The sequence below is a fragment of the Rhinopithecus roxellana genome, chromosome 12 (assembly GCF_007565055.1).
Source record: "Rhinopithecus roxellana isolate Shanxi Qingling chromosome 12, ASM756505v1, whole genome shotgun sequence".
NCBI lineage: Eukaryota > Metazoa > Chordata > Mammalia > Primates > Cercopithecidae > Rhinopithecus > Rhinopithecus roxellana.
The window spans coordinates 135452236-135472317 of NC_044560.1; the positions used below are offsets into that span (position 1 = coordinate 135452236).

The 20082-nt window shown below is 44.8% G+C and overlaps 1 long non-coding RNA gene across 1 annotated transcript in view; it reads right to left on the minus strand.

Annotated features, from left to right (window-relative positions):
* Positions 1–849: 849 nt before the first annotated feature.
* LOC115900709 overlaps positions 850–20082 on the minus strand; it is a 20772-nt gene continuing 1539 nt past the window's right edge. The window contains exons 2-3 of the long non-coding RNA XR_004060383.1: positions 7302–7439; positions 850–895 (exon numbers count right to left, since the gene is read on the minus strand). This is a non-coding gene — a long non-coding RNA (uncharacterized LOC115900709). The remainder of the gene's footprint in view (positions 896–7301; positions 7440–20082) is intronic.

Consider the following 20082-nt stretch of genomic DNA (forward strand, 5'->3'; position numbering starts at 1 on the left):
AATCCCAGCACTTTGAGAGGCAGAGGTGGGAGGATTGCATGAGCCCAGGAGTTTGAGACCAGCCCGGGCAACCTAGTGAGAACACATCTCTACAAAAAAATATAATCCAAAAATTGGCCTGGCATGGTGGCGCTTGCCTGTAGTCCCAGCTACTTGGGAGGCTGAAGTGGGATGATCACTTATGTCCACAAAAAGAGTCAAACTCTGTAAAATATTTGAAAAGATTTATTCTGAACCAAATGTGAGTGACCATGGTGTGTGACACAGCGCTCAGGAGACCCTGAAAACGTGCCTAAGGTGGTCAGGGCACAGCCTAGTTTTATACCATTTAGGAAGACATGAGGCAATCAAATACATGTAAGATGTACATTGTTTCAGTCCAGAAAGGCAGGACAACTCCAGGTGGAGGAAACTTCCAGGTTATAGGTAGATTCAAAACTTTTCTGATTGGCAATAGGTTAAAAAAGTTATTATCTAAAGACCTGGAATCAATAGAAAGGAATGTCTGGGTTACAATGATAAGGGATCGTGGGAACCAAAGTTTTACCACACAAATGAAACCGCCAAGTCGCAGGCTTCAGAGAGAATACATTGTAAATGTTTATCAGACTTAAGGTCTGTGTTGAAGTTCATGCTGGTCAGCTTTTCCCAACATCCAAAAGGGAGGAGGGTATAAGGAGGCATGGCCGACTCTCCCTTACCACAGCATGGCCTGAACCAGTTTTTCAGGTTAACTTTGGAAAGCTCTGGCTCAGAAGAGGGGTCCATTCAGATGGTTGGGGGGCGGGAGTGGTTTATCATTTTATTTTTTGTCTGCACTTGAGCTCAGGAGGTTGAGGCTACAGTGAGCCATGATCATGTCTCTGCACTTCAGACTGGATGACAGAGTGAGATCCTGTATCAAAACAAAGGACAAATTCTGTCATTACAGTGGGCCCCATTTCTCTGTGTCCTGTCCATCCTTTGCCCGCTCTACATCATTCCTTCCCTTCCCTGAGGCTGACTTAATGACTCTTCAGTGGACTTGGGAAGAGGGAAGGACTCATTATGGTATGATGAATGGGGACCTGTGACTACTTGGGGGGCAGAGATTTTTGGAGAATCTCATGCTTATTATTACTCAAAAATATATAAACTCTATCTTATCTTATTGTAAAAAACTCAGATGATATCAGAGGTGTACAGAGCAAAGTAAAATGTGGGGAGGGTAAAGGGGAGACAGATATTTTCTTCTTAAAAAAAAAAAAAAAAAAAACTTTACTAAGACTTACCTGACACACAGTAAACAGCACCGGAGGTGGAAAGAGAGACTTTTATTACAAACCCTTGTTCCCCTCCCAAAAGACTGGGGAGTTTGGCCATAGTATATATATATATATATATATATATATATATTCCAACCAAGTTCCTTCTAGAAAGTTCTCTGGTTCTACCCACTGAGAAAGGAAAAAAAAAAACAAATCTTGGGACACCAAACTCACTATGCTAAAGGGAAAAGTCAGGCTTGGGAATGGAGTCACACCAAACTGCCTCCTGTTTTGTTCCTAAATATATAGATGCAAAGACAGAAGGCTACACACCTCCCCAGCAGGCCTTGCTCACAATTTGGCCACAAGGAAATTCCTTGTGGGCCCCAAGATCTTTACCCTAAAACATTTCTGTTGAGTTTCACCCTGACAATGTAATTAACAGCTATCTTCACAGGTACTGAACAAGACAGGACCAGAAGTCATCCCTCTGCTCACCTGAGACAAACGCCTATTTCAGTCTTTCCTCCACCAGATGTTTAGTTTATTTTATTTAAAAATGCAAATCTGGCCAAGCGCAGTGGCTTACCCCTGAAATCCCAACACTTTGGGAGGCCAAGGCGGGCAGATCACTAGGTCAGGAGTTTAGACCAGCCTGGCCAACATGGTAAAACCCCATCTCTACTAAAAATACAAAAATTAGCCAGGTGTGGTGGCAGATGCCTGTAATCCCAGCTATTCGGGAGGCTGAGGTGGAGAATCACTTGGACCCGGAAGGCGAAGATTGCAGTGAGCCAAGATCAGGCCATTGCACTCCAGCCTGGGTGACAAGAGCAAAACTCCGTCTCAAAAGAAAACTCCGTCTCAAAAAATAAAAAAGGAAATTCACAGAGGGCAAGATGATTGCATAGTTGACTATTCCTCTACCCTCTCCTGTCACATGTAAAATGTGGATTCAGTGAAAGCTGATCAAAGCCTCAAAAGAATGCAACCACTTTCCCTTTTTATTCACTCTCCTCCTTTTTTTCTTTCCTCTTTCCCCTATTGCCCACTCCTTTCCCCACTTTAAATATTGAAGTCCCCAGGCTGGGTGTGGTGACTCACACCCATAATCACAGCTCTTTGGGAGGCCAGGGCAGGTGGATCACCTGAGGTCAGGAGCTCAAGACCAGCCTGGCCAACATGGTGAAACCCTGTCTCTACTAAAAATATAAAAAATTTGCTGGGCATGGTGGCGGACGCCTGTAACCCCAGCTACTCAGTAGGCTGAGGCAGGAGAACTGCTCGAACCCGAGAAGCAGAGGTTGCAGTGAGCCGAGATCATGCCACTGTGCTCCAGCCTGGGCAACAAAAGTGAAACTTTGTCTCAAAAACCAAAAACAAAAAACAAAAAAAACAGATTGAAGTCCCCAAACCCTCTTTGGAAAAAGCACAGATCACAGATGTTCCTGTGGTTTTGTTTTGCTTTTTCCTGGATTTGTCCTAAACCTTGGCAAAAGAAACTAAAATAATTAAGACTCACTTCAATTATTTTCTTTGATTTATATCACTCTTTTGCAGTTTAAGCACTACTCTAGCTAATTTCTTATCTTTGTCCTTAGGTAGCCAGTCCCCATCATGTCAGTTTGCTAAATCTCCCTAAAGAGGAAGAAGAAGCATATGAAAATCAAATCTTAACTGAGGGCCAGGTGCAGTGGCCCACACTTATAGTCCCAGCCCTTTGGGAGGCCAAAGTGAGTGGATTACTTGAGCTCAGGAGTTTGAGACCAGCCTGGGCAACATAGTGAAACCCTGTCTCTACAAAAAATACAAAAATTAACTGGGCGTGGTGGCGCGTGCCTGTATGTAGTCACAGCTATTTGGGAGGCTGAGACAAGAGGATGGCTTGACCCAGGGAGGTGGACAGTTTGCTGAGGTTACGCCACTGCACTCCTCCTCCCTAGATGATAGAGCATGACCCTGTCTCAAAAAGAGAGAGAGAGAGAAAGAAAGGAAGAAAAGAAAAGAGAGAAAGAAAGAGAGAAAGAGAAAAAGAGGGAAAGAGAGAAAGAGAGAGAGAGGGAGGGAGAGGGAGAGGAAGAGGGAGAGGAGAGGGGAGGGGAGGGGAGGAGAGGAGAGGAGAGGAGAGGGAAGGAGAGGAGAGGAGAGGAGAGAGGAGAGGAGAGGGAAGGAGAAAGAAAAGGAAAGAGTGACAATGCCAAATTCTGGAGAGGAATAGAGAAGCTAGATCTCTCATATATTTCTGTAAGAATGTGAAATGGTACACCCACTCTGGAAAATAGTTTGGCCATTTATTTAAAAACTAAACACACACTTACCATCTACCCAGCAGTCATACTGCTGAGCGTTTATCCACAAGAAATGGAAACTTAAGTCCACACAAAATCATGTACGTGCTTGTTCTTAGCAGCTTTATTTGTAATTAGCCCAAAATGAGAACAACCAAAATGTCTTACAGTAGGTGAATGTTAAACTCCACAATAGAAAGAAACAAACATTTCTACACACAGAAACTTGGATGGATCTCCATGGCATCATGCTGAGTGGAAAAAAGTCCATCTCGAAGGTCATATATGTACTATATGAATCCATGTATATAATATTCTTGAAATGGCAAAATTATAGCAATAGAGATGTATTTTATTTAACTGAATTGTGTATCCAAAATATTACCATTAAACATGTAATCAATATAAAATTTTAATGAGATATCTTACATTCTTTTTTATACTAAGTCTTCAAAATGTGTGTATTTCACAATCATGATACATCTTAATTTGGACTTGTTACATTTCAAGCATTCAGTATTCACATGTGGCTACTATATGATACACTGGCTACTATATTGTACAGCACAGATCTAAGTGATATAAAATGCGTCTTCAAACGGGTGGCTCATTTTTTATTGTGATGTTTATTTTATTATTGAGTTTTGAGTATGTTTCACATATTACAAATGCAAACTCCTTATTGGGTATATCATTTTAAAATATTTTCTTCTACGCTGCCTTGTCCTTTCCTTCTCTTAGTCTCTTTCACAGAGCATGGGCTTCTTTTTTTTATTTGTTTTTGTTTTTGTTTTTTTCAGACCGAGTCTAGCTCTGTCACCCAGGCTGAAGTGCAGTGGCACAATCTCAGCTCACTGCAACCCCCACCTCCCGGGTTCAAGCAATTCTCCTCCCTCCACCTCCCAAGCAGCTGGGACTACAGGTGCACGCCACCACACCCAGCTAATTTTTTGTGTTTTAGTAGAGATGGGGTTTCACTGTGTTGTCCAGGCTGGTCTTGAACTCTCGAGCTCAGGCAATCTGCCTGCCTTGGCCTCCCAAAATGCTGGGATTATAGGCGTGAGCCACCGCACCCGGCAGAGCATGGGTTTTTAATTTAACAAAGTCCAATTTATCAACTTTATGAAGTATGCTTTTAGTATTATATCTAAAAAAAATTTGGGCCAGGCATGGTGGCTCATGCCTGTAATCCCAGCACTTTGGGAGGCTGGAGGCAACCTGGCCAACATGGTGAAATCCCATCTCTACTAAAAATACAAAAATTAGCCTGGTGTGGTGGCAGGCACCTGTAATCCTGGCTACTTGGGAGACTGAGGCACAAGAATCACTTGAACCCATGAGGTGGAGGTTGCAGTGAGCCAAGATCACATCACTGCACTCCAGCCCAGGCAACATAATGTAACCCCATCCCCCACACCAAAAAAACACAAAAACAAAAAACTGCCCAACCAAAGGCAAACATTGTCCTATAGTCAATTTTTACACCCACCAATACCACACTAGCTTGGTTACTATTGCTTCATGACGTCTTAAAATCAGGTAGCATTAGTTTTCCAACTTCTTGTTTAGCCAAGATTTTTATTGTTTTTTTGTTTGTTATTGTCGTTGTCACTGCTTTTCTAAGTCGTTTGCATTTCCAAATGAATTTTAGAATGATCTTGTCAATGACTACAAAAATCCTGCAAGGATTTTGATTGGGATTGTTTGAGAATTGACACCTTTTTTTTTTTTTTTTTTTTTTTTTTTTTTTGAGACGGAGTCTCGCTCTGTCGCCCAGGCTGGAGTGCAGTGGCCGGATCTCAGCTCACTGCAAGCTCCGCCTCCCGGGTTCACGCCATTCTCCTGCCTCAGCCTCCCGAGTAGCTGGGACTACAGGCGCCCGCCACCTCGCCCGGCTAGTTTTTTGTATTTTTTAGTAGAGATGGGGTTTCACCATGTTAGCCAGGATGGTCTCGATCTCCTGACCTCATGATCCGCCCGTCTCGGCCTCCCAAAGTGCTGGGATTACAGGCTTCAGCCACCGCGCCCGGCCGAGAATTGACATCTTAATGTTAGCAAAACAGGAGCATAGGAGAGCCAGGGTGACACCTTTTTTTTTTTTTTTTTTTTTTGAGACGGAGTCTCGCGGGCTCAGTCGCAGTCGCCCAGGCTGGAGTGCAGTGGCACGATCCTGCAAGCTCCGCCTCCCGGGTTCACGCCATTCTCCTGCCTCAGTCTCCTGAGTAGCTGGGACTACAGGCACCTGCCACTTGTATTTTTGATAACAGACAAGGTTTCACAGTGTTAGCCAGGATGGTCTCAATCTCCTGACCTCGTGATCCACCCGCCTTGGCCTCCCAAAGTGCTGGGATTACAGGTGTGAGCTACCGCGCCTGGCCTAAACCGTTTTAAAATCAACTCCATAGTAAAACTAACAAGGTACACTCCTTGCCAATCACAACCCATGGTCATAAGATGTTTACAGCTAAAGAAGCAGTTTATTAATGCCTGCAAGGACAAACTCCTGTGACAGAAGAATGTCCAGATGTCCCAATATCACATAACAATACACACTTTCAAGATAGAGTCAGTTTTGATGTACTTATGCACCAAAAACCCAAGAAAAACTTTTATTTATTTATGTATTTTATTTATTTTATTTTACTTTTGGAGATGGGGTCTCGCTCTGTCACCAGGCTGGAGTGCAGTGGCATGATCTCAGTTCACTGCAACTTCTGCCTCCGCGGCTCAAGCAATCCTCCCATCTCCCACCCCCACCCTCCAGCAGCTGGAACTACAGGCGAGAGCCACCACACCTCGCTAATTTTTATATTTTTTGTAGAGATAGGACCGCACTATGTTGCCCAGGCTCGGTCTCAAACTCCTGGGCTCAAGCGATCCTCCCACCTTGGCCTCCCAAAGTGCTAGGATTACAGGCATGAGCCACCGCACCGGGCAGATAACTTTCCTTAAATCAGCAAAATCATAAATTTTGTCATGCTGTCAGCCCACCCACACATAGACATAACTTAACTTAGCTTTTATATAGATAAGACCCCTGTATAAGAAGAGTCTTTTTAAAAAGGACAGTGCAGGCCAGACATGGTGGCTCAGGCCTGTAATCCCAGCTCTCTGGGAGGTCGAGGTGGGCGGATCACGAGGTCAGGAGATCGAGACCCTCCTGGCTAACATGGTGAAACCCCGTCTGTACTAAAAATATAAAAAATTAACCGGGTGCGGTGGCGGGCACCTGTAGTCCCAGCTACATGGGAGGCTGAGGCAGGAGAATGGTGTGAACCCGGGAGGTGGAGCTTGCAGTGAGCCGAGATTGGGCCACTGCACTCCAGCCTGGGCGACAGAGCGAGACTCCATCTCAAAAAAAAAAGGACAGTGCGGCCGGGTGCGGTGGCTCACACCTATAATCCCAGCACTTTGGGAGGCTGAGGCGGGTAAGCCACCAGGGGTCAGGAGTTCAAGACCAGCCTGACCAACATGGAGAAACCTGGTCTCTACTAAAAATACAAAATTAGCTGGGCATGGTGGCGCATGCCTGTAATCCCAGCTACTTGAGAGGCTAAGGCAGGAGAATCACTTGACCCTGGGAGGCAGAGGTTGCGGTAAGTAAAGATCGCGCCATTGCACTCTGTCCTGGGCAACAGGAGTGAAACTCTGTTTAAAAAAAAAAAAAAAGGCAGTGCATTCTTTCTCTTGCTTTCTGAGGCCACCCTACCCTGTAACTGATGAGCTTTCAATAAACTCTCTCTTTCCACTGTACTCTGTGACTCACCTCGAATTCTTTCTTGCATGAGATCCAAAAATTCTTTCTTGGAGTCTGGATCAAGACCCCTTTTTCCAGTAACATTAATAATACTGTGTCTTCTTCCCCATTCATACCGTATATGTCTTCATTTATTTCACAACAGTCCTGAAATAAATGAAAAGATATACGGTATGAATGGGGAAGAAGACACAGTATTATTTCACAGTGTGAAATTTCTTTCAGCGTTGTTGTGTAGTTTCTAGTATATAGGTGTTGGCAGGGATATAGAAAAACTGGAACACATATATTATGGGTGGGCACCTGCATGAGATCCCAAGAAACAGCAACTAGGCCAGGGTGACTGGAGCAGAGGAAATGAGGGAGAGCCTCTTAGGAGATGTGGTCAGAGGTAACTGGGAAAACGGATCTCAGAGAGCTCACAGGCAACTGCACTGACTCTGGCTTTTACGCCAGGTGAATTTGGAAGTTGTTAGAGAGTTTAGGTCAGGCTAGGTGTGGTGGCTCATGCCTGTAATCCCAGCACTCTGGGAGGCCAAAGTGGGAGGATAACTTGTGTACAGGAGTTTGAGACCAGCCTAGGCAACATAGCAAGATCCCCATTTCTATAAAAAATTTTTTAAAATTAGCCGGGCATGGTGGCATGCTCCTGTGGTCTCAGCTACTGAGGAGGTTGAGGCAGGAGGACCACTCCAGCCTGGGAGGTTGAGGCTGCAGTAAGCTTTGATCACACCACTGCACTCTGCCTGGGTGACAGAGTGAGACCCTGTTTAAAAAATAAAGAAAGACAGAGAGATTAAGGGGGGAGAGAGAGAGAGAGAGAAAGGAAGGGAGGAAGGAAGGAAGGAAAGAAGGAAGGAAGGGAGGAAGGGAGGGAGGGGCACTGGGGAAGGAGGAAGGGGAAAAGAAAGAGAAGAAAAGAGAAAAGGAAAAGAAAAGAAAAGAAAAAAGAAAAAGTTCATTTATGTCAGGGCGTGATATGATGTTTTGACTTCTCTTGTCCAAGGATCCCTCTAGCTGCTGTTGAGTATAGGCTGAAGGAAGACAAAATTGGCAGTGGGAGACCCACTAAATTGCTGTTTGCTACATTTTTAAAAGCTGAATAGTTTAGATCAGTAGTTGAGATCGACAAGATTTGTTTTCTGGTCACAACCCTGCTGACTAAAACAGGACCTAGTCTAGACAGGATAATGTGAAGAAACTGAACAAAACCAGCAGGTGACAGCAAAAGTGACCCTAGCTGCCCTCAATGCTCATTAGCTCAAGACACTCCCACCAGCACCATGACAGTTTATAAACGCCATGGCAATGACCCAGAAGTTACCACGCATTTCCATGGCAATGATCTGGAAGTTGTTGCCCTTTTCCTGAAAACTTCTTAAATAACTCACTCCTTAATTTGCATTAATCCACTCCCTAATTTGCATATAATTGAAGTGGCTATAAGAGAGTATAAATGTAGTTGCCAAGGGTTCACAGGTTGCCAACTCTGGGCACACTGCCAATGAGTTATCCCTGCTCAGCAAGGAGCAGTACCATTCAATAAAAGATTATTGCCTAATACCTGGGGCTTGCCCTTGAATTCTTTCCTGGTCAAAGCCAAGAACCCTCCCAGCCTAAGCGTCAATTTGGGGGCCTGCCATCCTGCATCAGTTTTGTTGTTGTTGTTGTTTATTTTTGTTTTGTTTTGTTTTGAGACAGGGTCTTGCTCTGTCACACAGGCTGCAGTGCAGCGGCACAAACACAGCTCACTGTAGCCTCTACTTCTTGGGCTCAAGCAATCCTCCCATCTCAGGTTCCCTGGGTAGCTGGGCCTCCGGGCACACACCACCAGACCTGGTTAATTTTTTTTTTTTTAATTTTGTAGAAACAGAGTCTCACCATGTTACTCAGGCTGTGCTCAAACTCCTGGGCTTAAGCGATCCTCCCACCTTGGCCTCCCAAATTTCTGGGATTACAGGCGTGAGCCACTGCACTCAGCCTGCATCAGTTCTAACTATCAAATTGAAAGGAACTTCGAGGAGGAAAGAGCATATTAAATGCCTATGAGGCTGGAACTAGCAAAATCCAGATTGTGGAAACTGCAAGACAATGACCTAATTTTGTCAAAACATAAATTTGAAAGACAAAGAAAAAAAGGGAAGCTATAGTTTACGAGGGACTTAAAAACACAAAATCAAATGCAATTTGTAGATCTCGCTTGGATCCTGGCTTGAATAATCAGATATAAAAATAATACTTTTATGAGACAGCTAAGAAAATGCATTCATTGATTATTTAATGAGGTAGGTATCTTAAATTCTATTAGATATGAGAACTGAGATCATGTATTTCAACATGACTTACCTGTTTGTTTGACTTTCAAAAAAGTCTTGCCTGGAAGGATAAGACTATAAAACAATAAAGAACTCATTGTTTGCTTCAGGAAAAACCAAAAAAAAAAACAACAACAATTTATCTAGGCAAACAATTTGCTCACCTGGGCAAATAGCTCTCCCCTCAACACATGGCTCACCTGGGCAAAAATCTCACTTATCAGACAGTAATTTGCTTCTCAAGACTTGTCTCAAGACCTCCATTCTGTTGTGTTCACCAATTCTAAACTATTGTCTCATAGAATTTTATTTTATCTTATCTTATCTTATCTTATCTTATCTTATCTTATCTTATCTTATTTGAGATGGAGTCTGTCGCCCAGGCTGGAGTGCAGTGGCTTGATCGCAGCTCACTGCAACCTCCACCTCCCAGGTTCTTTCCTGACATCAGGTGACACGCCTGCCTCAGCCTCCCAAAGTGCTGGGATTATAGGCATGAGCCACCACACTCAGCCCTTTACCCAATTTTAGTCAGTTCCTTGCTTTAAAGAATTACATCAAATACCCTTACATCATTTTCCCCTTTGTGACACTGTTGAGACACCACCGAACTTTGTTCTCCCTTGCTGCAATTGGCCTCATAAGCTCTACTTTGCGTGATCAGTGGGTTTCTCTGGTGGTCTTTGCAAGAAAGTCAACCATTAATATGACGATTTTGTGACATGTTTATTTTATTTTATTTTATTTTATTTTACTTTCTTGCAACTTTATCTTCACAGAATGTGGCGTATTTATTTTTTAAAAGGGGGAGGCTCAGCTGGACGCAGTGACTCATGCCTATAATCCCAGCACTTCGGGAGGCCTAGGCGGGTGGATCACTTGAGGTCAGGAGTTCAACAGCTGCCTGGCCAACATGGCAAAACCCCATCTCCACTAAAAATACAAAAATTAGCCAGGCGTGGTGACGCGTGCCTGAAATCCCAGCTACTCAGGAAGCTGAGGCAGTAGAATTGCTTGAATCCGGGAGGCAGAGGTTGCAGTGAGCTGAGATCGCACCATTGCACTCCAGCCTGGGGAACAGAGCAAGGCTCCGTCTCAAAAAAAAAAGAAAGGTCGGGGGAGGCTCATATTTTTAAAACTATATATATAAATATATATATATACTGTAATATATATATACACACACACAGAATGGCTGGGCATGGTGGCTCACATCTGTAATCCCAGCATTTTGGGGGGGCCAAGGCAGGCAAATCACTTGAGGTCAGGAGTTCGAGACCAGCCTGACCAACATGGTGAAACCCCGTCTCTACTAAAAATACAAAAATTAGCCAGGCGTGGTGGTGGGAGCCTGTAATCCCAGCTACTCAGAAGGCTGAGGCAGGAGAATCACTTGAACCTGAGAGGCAGAAGTTGCAGTGAGCCGACATGGCACCATTGCACTCCAGCTGGGCAACAGAGTGAGATTCCGTCTCAAAAAATATATATATATGTATATGTATATATATATACACACACACAGAAGGATTTACAAATAAAATGAAATAATGTCCAAGATTTACTTCAATACAATATGGAATAGAGAGTAGGGAGAGGCATAGATGAAATGAAAATGGTCATCATTTCGAGGCAATCATTATTGAAGCTGGTTGACAGCTACATGGGGTTCACTATAAGACTTTTGTCTGGCCGGATGTGGTGGCTCATGCCTGTAATCCCAGCACTTTGCGAGGCAGAGGTGGGTGGATCACCTGAGGTCAGGAGTTTGAGACAAGTCTGACCTACATGGTGGAACCCCGTCTCTAATTTTAAAAATACAAAAAAATTGGCCGGGCGCGGTGGCTCAAGCCTGTAATCCTAGCACTTTGGGAGGCCGAGACGGGCGGATCGCGAGGTCAGGAGATCGAGCCCATCCTGGCTAACACGGTGAAACCCTGTCTCTACTAAAAACTACAAAAAACTAGCCGGGGCCGGGCGCGGTGGCTCAAGCCTGTAATCCCAGCACTTTGGGAGGCCGAGACGGGCGGATCACAAGGTCAGGAGATCAAGACCATCCTGGCTAATACAGTGAAACCCCGTCTCTACTAAAGAATACAAAAAACTAGCCGGGCGACGAGGAGGGCGCCTGTTGTCCCAGCTACTTGGGAGGCGGAGGCAGGAGAATGGTGTGAACCTGGGAGGCGGAGCTTGCAGTGAGCTGAGATCTGGCCACTGCACTGCACTCCAGCCTGGGCGACAGAGCCAGACTCCGTCTCAAAAAAAAGAAAAAAAAAAAGAAAGAAAACTAGCCGGGCGAGGTGGCGGCGCCTGTAGTCCCAGCTACCTGGGAGGCTGAGGCAGGAGAATGGCGTGAACCCGGGAGGCGGAGCTTGCAGTGAGCTGAGATCCGGCCACAGCACTCCAGCCTGGGTGACAGAGCGAGACTCCATCTCAAAAAAAAAAAAATACAAAAAAATTAACCAGGCCTGATGGCAGGCGCCTGTAATCCCAGCTACTCCAGAGGCTGAGGCAGGAGACTCACTTGGGCCCACGAGGCAGAGGTTGCAGTGAGTCGAGATCGCACCACTACACTCCAGCCTGGGCAATGAGAGTGAAACTCCTTCTCAAAAAGAAAAAAAAGATTTTTGTGTACTTAGATATATTTCTGAAATAGTCCATAATAAGAGTTTTATGTGTGCTACTCAGACCACAACATTGGAGTTATTCTTGATCTCCCTCTCCTATCCCATATCCAATCCTTTAGCATATCCTGTTGATTCTGCCTTCAAAATACCTCTAGAATCTGACCATGTCTCATAACCTCCACTGCTTCTTCTCCAGTCCAAACTGCCACCATTTCCCATCTGGATTATTGCAACAGCCAAGAGTCTCTATGCTTCAACCTTTCCCTTCCCACAATCCCATTCTGTTCTCGACATAGCAGCCACAGTGATTCTTTTTTAAAGTAAGCCTAAACCCTCTGTCTTAGCCAGGCATGGTGGTGCACACTTGTAGTCCCAGCTAGAAGTCCCTGCCTCAGGTGGCTGATGCAGAAGAATCGCCTGAACCCAGGAGTTCAAGACTGCACTGAGCTACGATTGCACACTCCAGCCTGGGCAACACAGCAAGACCCTGTCTCAAAAACAAAATAATAAAGAAATGAAGAAATGAAAAATAAAATAAATTATCTCTCTATCAAAACCCTACAGTGACTTTCCACCTCACTCAGAGTAAGAACCAAAGCCCATGGCTGGGCGCGGTGGCTCACTCCTGTAATCCCAGCACTTTGGGAGGCTGAGGCATGAGGATCACTTGAGATCAGGAGTTTGAGACCAGCCTGGGCAACATGGAGAAACCCCGTCTCTACTAAAAATACATTTTAAAAAATTAGCCAGGCATTGTGGCAGGCGCCTGTAATCCCAGCTACTTGGGAGGCTGAGGCAGGAGAATGGCTTGAACCCAGGAGGCAGAGGTTGCAGTGAGCCGAGATCGTGCCACTGCACTCCAGCCTGGGTGACAGCGAGACTCTATCTCAAAACAAAATAAATAAATAAAAAGTAATTAAATAAAAATAAAAGTTATCCTAAGGGAAGAGAGATGAGGCCCTGATACAGCAGTGCACAGTCGCAGACACCCTCATCAGCCAGCAGGTCTCTGTGAAAGATATACCTTACAGCAGAATTCTGTGAAGGGTGCCTGTGGGGCAGTGCCCCCCAGTGGACAATGACCTTTAGACAAAGGCATTACCTGTAAATGATCTAGTGTAATAGAAGACTGGAAAAGACCTGCAATTTCCATCCCTGGAAATCCAGGAAATGCGAACTAAGACAACAGTACGTTGCCTGGCAACTTTATAAACAAGAGAAAGAAATAGAAACTTTGTTCAAAACAAACTTTAAATGCAGTGTTTCATTTTCTGGGCATGTCTCAAGACAAACGACCTTTTTTCTTTTCCTGTCAGAGTCTCATTCTGTCACCCAGCCTGGAGTGCAGAGGCACAATCTTGGCTTGCTGCAACCTCTGTCTCCAAGTGATTCTCCTGCCTCAGCCTCCTGTGTAGCTGCGATTATAGGCAAATGACTTTCTTTAGAAGACCAAAATTGGCCGGGCAAGATGACTCACGCCTGTAATCCCAGGACTTTGAAAGGCCACGGCAGGTGGATCACCTGAGCTCAGGAGTTTGAGACCAGCCGAGGCAACATGGCAAAAATCCCATCTCTCCTAAAAATACAAAACGTAGCTTTGCGTAGTGGCAGGCACCCATAATCCCAGCTACTCAGGAGGCTGAGGCATGAGAATTGCTTCAGCTCAGGAGGCAGAGGTTGCAGTGAGTCAAGATCACACCACTGCACTCCAGCCTGGGCAACAGAATAAGACCTTATCTCAAAAAACAAAACAAACAAACAAACAAACAAAAACTGCATCATGGAATGAAAATGGAAAAAATGTTTCACGGTACCTACTAAGGCTAAACATATGTATATCGTATGGCCCAGCAATTCCACATCTGGGAATATACTCAAGAAAACTGATTGCATGTCCATGTACAAGATTGCTTCTAGCAACTCTATTCATAGTAGCCGAAAATCAGAAACAGCCCAAATGTCCATCAACAATACACTTGAATAAATAAACGTGGTAGAGTCATAAAATGCAATGCTACACAGCAATTTTAAAAAATAACATTCACCAACATGCAACAGCATGGTCAAATATCATGACATAATGTTGAGTGAAAGAAGCTAGACACTGCTCAGGAGGCAGAGGCTGCAGTGAACTGAGAGCTTGCCACTGCACTCCAGCCTGGGTGACAGAGCAAGACTCCATCTCAAAAAAATAAATAAAAATGTGGCCGGGCGCAGTGGCTTAAGCCTGTAATCCCAGCACTTTGGGAGGCCAAGGCAGACGGATCACCTGAGGTCGGGAGTTCGAGACCAGCCTGACCAACATGGAGAAACCCCGTCTCTACTAAAAATACAAAATTTAGCCAGGCGTGGTGGCACATGCTTGTAATCCCAGTTACTTGAGAGCCTGAGGCAGGAGAATCACTTGAAACCAGGAGGTAGAGTGTGCAGTGAGCCGAGATCACGCCATTGCACTCCAGCCTGGGCAACAAGAGCAAAACTCCATCTCGAAAGAAAAAAAAGAAGAAGAAGAAGCTAGACACCGCCAGATGCAGTGGCTCATGCCTGTTATCCCAGCACTTTGGGAGGCCAAGGTGGGCGGATTACTTGAGGTCAGGAGTTCGAAACCACCCTGGCCAACATGGTGAAACCCGTCTCTACTAAAATGCAAAAATTAGCAGGACAGGGCTGGGTGCAGTGGCTCACGCCTGTAGTCCCAGCACTTTGGGAGGCTGAGGCAGGCGGATAACGAGGTCAGGAGATCTAGCCCACCCTGGCCAACACAGTGAAACCCCATCTCTACTAAAAATACAAAAATTAGCTGGGCGTGGCAGCGTGTGCCTATAGTCCCAGCTACTCAGGAGGGTAAAGCAGGAGAATCTCATGAACCCGGGAGGCGGAGGTTGCAGTGAGCCGAGATAGCGCTCCTGCCCTCCAGCTTGGCGACAGAGTGAGACTCCATCTGAAAAAAAAAGAAAAAAAATTTGCCGGGCGTGGTGGCCCATGCCTGTAGTCCCAGTTACTCGGGAGGCTGAGGCAGGAAAATCACTTGAACCCAGGAAGCAGAGGTTACATTGAGCTGAGATTGCGCCACTGCACTCCAACCTGGGTGACAGGGTGAAACTCCGCCTCAAAAAAATAAAAAATGAAAAGAAACGAAACGAAAAGAAAAGAAGCTAGGCGGGGCATGGTGGCTCATGTCTGTAATCCCAGCACTTTGGGAGGCCAAGGTAGGTGGATCACCAGAGGTCAGAAGTTCAAGACCAGCCTGTCCAATATGGTGAAACTCCCTCTCTACTAAAAATACAAAAATAAAAATAAATAAAAAAATAAAAACCAGCTGGGCATGGTGGTGTGCTCCTGTAGTCCCAGCTACTTGGAAGACTGAGGCAGGAGAATTGCTTGAACCCAGGAGGCGGAGGTTGCAGTGAGCCAAGATTGCACCACTGCACTCCAGCCTGGGCAACAGAGTAAGGCTCCATCAAAAAGAGAAAAGAAAAAGAAAGAAAAGAAGAGAAAAGAAAAGAAAAGAAAGCCAGACACCAAAAGAAAAGAAAGAAGCTAGACATAATTGTATATGCATTTTATATAAGCATTAGGAACAGGCAAACCTAACTTGTGGTGACAGAAATGAGAAAGTGGTGACCTCTGCATGCTATTGAGTGGGAGAATGCACAAGGGAACTTTCTAATATGACGGGAATGCTCTATATCCTGATCTAGGTGTTGGTTATAAAGATATGTATATAAATTCATTGAGCTTTATACTTCAATTTTTGTGCTGTAACTTATTTCCATTTTAAACATTAAAATTTTTAAGTTTGAAATAAAACAGAATAAAATAAACAACTAGTGTATCAGTACTTTCAAGATACACAAAGGATCAGAATGCAGGACCAGCCTGGTGGAGAATACATTGGGGTCGGGGAAACAGGGCCCCAGGTGCTCACATTCCCTCTCCAGCCACAAGGGGGCTCTCTCCCCACCTCAGCTCTACAGCCAAGTCCTCTGGAAAACCCAGCGGCACATGACCTAGCCTATTCAGAAATGTCACTGCTGGCTGGGCAAGGTGGCTCACCCCTGTTATCCCAGCACTTTGGGAGGTCGAGGTAAGAGACTCACTTGAGTCCAAGAGTTCAAGACCAGCCTGGGCAACATAACGAGACCCCCATCTCTACAAAAAAAATAGAAAGAGAAATACAATCTCACGGTTCAAAATTCAGTAAATATATACAACCATTGTGAAAAACTGTCAGCATTTAACATAAACATATGCATACCTTATGATCTTGCCCTTCAGGTCCTGGCCTACATACCCAGCAGAAATGCATACATGTTCTCTAAATGACCTGTACAGGAATGTTCCTACCAGCACTGTTTGTAATTGCCAGAGATCGGCAGCAACCCAAATGCCCTCAACAGTTAGAATGAATAAATAAATCACAGTGGAATGCTATACATCAATGAGAATAAATGCCATACAACAACATGGATAAATCTCATAAAGCCAGGCACAGTGACTCAATGCCTATAATCCCAGCACTTTGGAAGGCCAAGGTGGAGAACTGCTTGAGCTCAGGAGTTCAAAACCAGCCTGAGCAACAAAGTGAGACCTCATCTCTATAAAAAATAAAATCATTGGCCAGCCGCGGTGGCTCACGCCTGTAATCCCAGCACTTTGGGAGGCTGAGGCGGGCAGATCATGAGGTCAGGAGTTCCAGACCAGCCTGGCCAACACAGCGAAACCCCATCTCTACTAAAAATACAAAAACTAGCTGGGCGTGGTGGCGGGTGTCTGTAATCCCAGCTACTCAGGAGGATGAGGCAGGAGAATTGCTTGAACCTGGGAGGCAGAGGCTGCAGTGAGCCGAGATCGCACCACTGCACTCCAGCCTGAGCAACAGAGCTAGACTCTGTCTCAAAAAAATAAATAAATAAAATAAAATAAAATAATTAGCCGGATGTGGTGGTGTGTGCCTGTAGTCCCAGCTACTTGGAAGGCTAAAGTAGGGGAATCACTTGGGCATGGGAGGTTGAGGCTGCAGTGAGCTGTGATTAAGCCACTGCACTCCAGCCTGGGCAACAGAGTGAGACCCTCAAAAAAATAATAATGATAATGCTGCACAAAAGAAGCCAGACTCACACGGAGTATGATTCCATTTATATGAAGTTCAAAATGTACAAAATTGACTGGGCACGGTGGCTCACACCTATAATCCCAGACCTTTGGGAGGCTGAGGTGGGCAGACCACTTGAGACCAGGAACTCGAGACCAGCCTGGCCAACATGATAAAACCCTGTATCTACTAAAAATAGAAAAATTAGGTGGAGTGGTGGTGGGTGCCTGTAATCCCAGCTACTCAGGAGGCTGAGGCGAGAGAATCACTTGAACCTCGGAGGTGGAAGTTGCAGTCAGCCGATATCACGCCACTGCACTCCAGACTAGGTGACAGAGCGAGACTCAGTCTCAAAAAAAAAAAAAATGTACAAAATTAATCTCTGCTGTTACGAGTCAGGATAGTCCCCCTTTGCAGGGAGGGTGAAGGGAAGGGGGCACAGGGAGAATTTGGGGGTACTGTAGGTCATGATCTCCTTACAAATGTGGGTGGTAGGTACATAGATGCATTCAGTTTGTGAAAATTCATACAGCTATAGATTTATGATATGTACCCGTTTTTAAACATATGTTTCAATTAAAAGTTTCTAAAAGTCTGCCAATAGATAAGCCATGAAAACTCCTTCCCCACCCCGTGGGAATTCCCTTTCCAAGAGGCAACCAAGCTACCAATGGCTTTTGGAATCCATTCAGAAATAGTTGGTGCCTATACAAATACGCATCTACACAACATAAATAGACACACATACACACACAAATATAGATTCACACACAAGCAAATATACATATGCACACATACACATCACACACTACAAATACACACATACACATGCACACAACACACACAATTGTACACACACATATGCATGAACACAGGCATAAATGGAGATGTACATACAACACATAACACATGGATGATATACACACATGCAACACACAACACAAACACAACCCATATACACACAAGTGCACACACACATATTCATTCTCTGTTTTTACATGGATGGTTTACACTTTGTTTTACCCACTTTACATTACACCTTGGAAATCACTTTATGTCAGTCCCTAAAGAGCTTCTTCATTCTTTTTTATAGCTGCATCAATGGCGCAATCATAATTGGACTATTGCAACACAGCAGAAAAGACTACAGGCTCCCTAGCCAGACTGCCTGGGTGTGAGTGCAGCCTTGGCTGGCTGTGTGATCTTAGACAAGCTACCTAACCTCTCTGTGCCCCAGCTTCCCCATCTTTAAAATGAGCCAGCTGGGAGCAGAGAAGGATGCCTATAATCCCAGCACTTTGGGAGGCCGAGATGGGTGGATCACATCAGTGTGACCAACATGGTGAAACCCTGTCTCTACTAAAAATACAAAAATTAGCCCGGTATGGTGGTGCACGCCTGTAATCCCAGTACTCAGGAGGCTGAGGCAGGAGAATCGCTTGAACCCGGGAGGCAGAGGTTGCAGTGAGCCAAGATCACGCCACTGCACTCCAGCCTGGGTGACAGAGCAAGACTCCATATCAAAAAAAAAAAAAAAAAGAAAAAAAAAAGGTGCCTAATTATAGTACCTACCTCATCCAGTTATTGTGAAAATTAAGTGAATGATTATTTATAAAGCACTGACAACAGGGGCCATGTATTCCATGAGTGTTACACGACTGTACATATCCTGGTATTGGACACTGAGATTTTTCTAATCATTTTATATTTCAGACAATGCTGCAATGTACACACTTATAAATATATCATTTGCCACAAGTGTGAGAAGTGGAATAGTGGGATAGTGGGATTGGTAAACCAAAGAGCGTTTGTGCTGGTTATATGAAGAGATGTCAAATTTCTCTCCAATACAGTTGCACCAATTTACACTCCCTCCACAACGAAGGAGAGAACTGATTTCTCACCATTACCCTGGTTGTGGTAATGGTTTCACAGGTGAATACATATGTCAAAGCTCATCACTGTATACCTCAAATACGTGCAGTCTTTTGCATATCAATTACACCTCAATAAAGCTATTTTTGTTGTTGTTGTTGTTGTTGTTGTTGTTGTTGTTGTTGTTGTTGTTTTGAGAAGGAGTTTCACTCTCGTCACCCAGGCTGGAGTGCAATGGCATGATCTCGGCTCACTGCAACCTCCACCTCCCAGGTTCAAGTGATTCTCCTGTCTCAGCTTCCTGAGTAGCTGGGATTATAGGTGCCTGCCACCACCCCCGGCTAATTTTTGTATTTTTAATAGAGATGGGGTTTCACCATATTGGCCAGGCTGGTCTCAAACTCCTGAGCTCAGGTGATTCACATGCCTCAGCCTCCAAGTGCTGGGAATACAGACATGAGCCACCACGCCCAGTCAATAAAGCTAATTTTTAAAAAATTATCATGGTCTCCCTTTTGAGAAACACTTAATGGAGGCACATGATAAATGATTCAACTGGGATGCAGCCAGCAAAATCCCGAATGTTGCAAACCCTACGAGAAAAAGGACCCTATTTATTCACCAAACGTACTGTAAGAGAAGGGAGTGAGGAAGAGGGAGCATCCAAAAATTAAGAGAGAATTAAGAAACTGATCCATTAAATGCAGTGTGTAGATCTTTGTTTTTCTCATGAGTTGAATAAACCAACTGTGCAAGAAATGTTTTATGGCGGGGTGCAGTGGCTCACACCTGTAATCCCAGCACTTTGGGAGTTTGAGGAGGGAGCATCACTTGAGCCTGGGAGTTTGAAACAAGCATGGGCAGCACATGAAGACCCTCAT